This window comes from Embiotoca jacksoni, unplaced genomic scaffold (assembly GCF_022577435.1).
Source record: "Embiotoca jacksoni isolate LCO1_2020_lvr unplaced genomic scaffold, fEmbJac1.0.p SCAF_25, whole genome shotgun sequence".
Classification (NCBI taxonomy): Eukaryota; Metazoa; Chordata; class Actinopteri; family Embiotocidae; genus Embiotoca; species Embiotoca jacksoni.
The window spans coordinates 1,095,322-1,099,625 of NW_027185376.1; positions in this window are offsets into that span (position 1 = coordinate 1,095,322).

Genomic DNA, 4,304 nt, shown 5'->3' on the forward strand with positions numbered 1-4,304 from the left:
TCACGACTGAATGGACCTTTTTTCCCCGAATATGGCGATTGTTGGACCTGGTTTTGAATGCGAACTAGACTGGAGTCTGCAGTAAACTTCACCCAATGAGGCTTTACCCCGTCCGGGCTTTTGGGCTCACCGTGCCGCCCTGTAGCTTTGAACCAGACTGCAACGTATTAATAAAGAAACATTTAAAAGCGAAATACAAACCTGCGCATATTAGTCGTAAGCGTTACTTAGAATTACTGTACCGAACGAGGCTAACAATATTCTGTGTCGTTCTCGTTTTACAATCACATGGAAGAAAACAACTTACAAGCGTATCATTCCATGAAAAAACATTTTCAAAATCAAGTGTGCGCGATTAACTCTAATCAAACTACAGTACACATGTTCAATGTAATGAAGAAGTGTACCGAACACATTGGTGTGACTCCGATATGTTTTTTTGAACAAAAATGGTGGTCCATGCCTCAGAGGGATGATCTCCATCAAACTTTGCCTGCGCAATATCTGTTGGTAGCATCAATTCATTCCAGACAACAATAAGATATAGAATATTGTTAGACTTATTCCTCAGGGCACCAGTATGCAATGGCCGTATTTTGTCGTTTCCACCCAAACGTCCGTCCTCCAGACGAGTTACGGTCTAATAAATGACACTGTAAACCAGTCATGACTTGAGGCTTTTTAATGTGCTAATTTGTAACCAAAATACCAGCCATACATTTGTTTCTTTGGGTATTGGCAGGTGCACGCCGTTATAAATGTCTCGGCAGAATTGTGGGCACAAATGCAACGAAGGAATTAGTTCCCTCTGTTTAAGGTCCGCTGCCTATGCTTCCCCATTAAGCTTACGCCCGCAGATTTATAGGGGGGGGGGGGGGAAGAGTATGTAGGGCTGTTGCGGTGCAATCTTGATCCTGGCAACACTGAAACTGGAGCAGTGCCCTGTGAACTCAGCAGGACTGCAGCATTTGTACTGAACCTCATCAGTTTTACCTGGCTACACACACGACTGCCGCTCACCTGCAGAGCACCATCTCCCCGGGATGATAATCTTTCCCCTGCAAACTCAATGGAAAGACTATCTCTTGTGGAACACAACCATTTGATAAACCCCTGCATCTGCGGCACCTGGGGTCTGATCTCGGGACGCAGCGGCCTTGTCGACCCGCGGGTTTATGAAACGGGTCATTTCCGTCGGTTTTTGTATTTAGCGGTCGCGCATTGTTGCGACCGTCGCAATTATTTCCGCGGGGAAACAGCGGAAGGGTTTTCGGAGTCGTGCGACATCACTGGTCTGCGCGGTTTGCTCCACAGACCGGTCCATGATTAATTGGCTTCCTTCTCTTATTGTTTGTATTTCTCCTAACTCAAACATGCCCCCACCCCTTGATACCGTTTTTTTTTTGGTTTGTTTGTTTTTTTATACAGTGGGCAGTTTCGGTGCGGAGGTCTTGGATAACGCAGTGAACTGTTAATCAAACATATTTCGAGGAAGATGACGGTCCGTCTGCGGTCTGTTGATGCTTTTGGATACAATGGCTAGTATTAAAGAGTTTCCCTCGATAAATCTCTCACCAGTGAAACGGCGCCGTGCGCTCCAGAAAAAACATCTACAATTCGTAAACCAAGTGCAGAGCTGCAGGGAACACATTGACGTTGATGGATATTTGAAATGAGCCTCATCGCCGGTTTTGCTTGTTCATCCAGATGTTAATGTGACAAAACGCCATTCCACGTCCAAGCCGCACGGAAAAGCAAGAGCTGCGTGTTGGAACTGCACTCCTTTGTGTTGCTGCCCGTATGGTGTCACTTCTCCCTGGAGACGTGAAAAGAAAGACTATTCTGCTTTTCCTGACCGTCACCTGGAGCTGCACTTTTAAAGGGCTTTTAGTCTAATTCATTTTCCCACCTCCACAGCTACTTCTTCTCAAATTAATGGGCCCCTAAATGTCTATCAGCTGAACACATTTAGCAGTGCTTTACTGTGCCTCAATCACTGCCAATGCTTTTAAGCATTATAATCTTGCTGCTTTGCAGCAGTTAGAAAATTCGCTCTTGTGCATTAACTACATTACAATTCTACCTGGAGCCCGAAAGACGCGCACGGGAAAATAAGGAGGAATTGGCTCAGAACAGGAGCACTTACACAAACTTTATGATTATGTCTTTATCCTATTTCACGCTCTAACATAGGAGGCTTGGATTAGCAATGAGCAATTGATGTCAATCATTACTGCTCCATGCAGCATTCCCGTTAAATGTGTTGCTTCACCACCAGTTATAGCCCAAGAAAAGGAGAAATTGTCGAGGTTCCCATCCAGTACAAAGAGGTCCAGGCTTTCTGCAGCTGAGTAATCCTGTTTATTAAAAGCGCTGTCACAGGTTCTTTTGGATTGGCGGCGCAGCAAAACTAGCTTGAGGAACGAGCAGTGAAAAAGAAAGAAATAGGCCACCGCAGCATGCGAGACCGCAGAACTTTTAAATGCGTTTTACCAGGTCGGCTGGTGCCAAAGTCGAACTATTTTAAGTCTGTGCGATTTCCGTCCAGCGCGCCGCTGTCGCAGGCGTTCGAACCTCGCCGATGTAGCGTGGTGAACAGCCTGGGTGGAGAACACGGGCTCCAGGTACAAAAGCTGTTTGAGTCCACCTGCCTCTTCAAACGATATTCGAAGGAGCCGCCGATTTCCCCTTCCACATAATTGTGGGTTCAACTCAGGTCAGACCGAACAGGTTTTTGGAAATAATTAAAGCATTCATGGGGCTGTGGACGTTTTTTTTTTGCTGAACACCGGCAGGGTGTGCGACTGGCTGTCGTCGAGGCCGACATACGCTTTGTGTACTGCTTTTGTTAAGCTGTCATGTGTGCATGTCACAGATCAGCTCCTGCTCGTTTATTCCAGCATGAAGCGACGAGAGCCCGGACGAACACACAACACGCATACATAAATACAAACCGGTGGGAGGAGGGGGGGGGGAGGAGGAGAGTAAACTACCTGCAGTATCATATTGCACATTCAGTCTATGACAAGGATAGGGGGGCAGTAAGATAACCATCTCTTATACACACAGCCAAACACACCCAATGTATCAAAATGGGTCCAGGGAAGGACACGGTGTCCCAGAGACCAAACTAGGACAGGACCAATTCACTGACGCCGTCTGTGACCTTTTCTATTTTCTAATTCTATCCATCTCTGGCTGGTGAGGTGGCTTTTGACTTGGGAGGACAGAGAGCAGGGAGCCTCTGCCAGGCTGGGAGAGGATACAAAGCAGCAGCCCTCACAACCACAGAGCCCTTCATCCCCTTTCAGACCGACTCCGACTCGGGCATCAAGCCTGCCAAGATCTGGGCCAGGAGCAGAGGGGAAGAGTAACTGACCACCGATTAGACTGATTAGTCCATACCGAATATGATTCATTGAAAAGACTAAAATAAGACCCGCAAGACAGAATCATCCATTAACGAGGCCCTGGAGTTGTGCTGCCTCTTCGCCGTTGTCCGGATGGAGTTAGAAAAGTACCAAATACGTGGGGGAAAAAGTCAATGTTCATTCGGAGAGGGGCCAACGAGGAGACGGCCCTCCGAGCCGAAGTCATATTCAACATTCAGCGCGTTTGACTTTTCACCAGCACACATTTTGAAATCTGCTCGAGACTGCATGAAGAAGCAAGGCCAAATCTAAACTGAGTGCACCCCTCCCCCGTCCCCCGTCCCTCCATCTGCTCACAGACTGCGCAGGTTTATATTGATCTCCAAAAGCCAATATGCAAACATTCTGATGATGTCTGCGGTGTTCAGAGCCCTCACAAGATCCGAGCGGAAAGTCCTCTTCAAAAATCAAAGTTTAGGCATCCATGTTACAGCCTTTACAGCTCAGCTCAAACTGCAGCCAAGTGAAATTGTCTGGCTTCTTTTGTTTTGTGGTGTTAGCCATTTTATATGTAATTAGCTGTCAGGGATAGTGAGAGGGGGCTAATTCCCATTCTATTTTTGCCTCGCTGAGTGGCTACGCTCAAGTCTGACACTGACAATAATTAAAACTCTGCCTCAATGACTCTCGTGTGCGGCGTTACATTTGTTTTCACCCGTGTAATGTGTAATATGGCCGGGCATCACCTCCCCACATTTCTCTGAGTAATTTGTTCCCCCTGAAGGGTTTGACCGCTTGACAACGCTGGGCCATGATACTTAACCGTGCCATCACTCAAAAGCCTAGTTAAGAAGTATCAGAACTGGAGGGCTTTCAAAAGTCGGGAAAATAAGAGCACAGATTGTAGTTTGTTTTAAAAAATTAAAATAAATA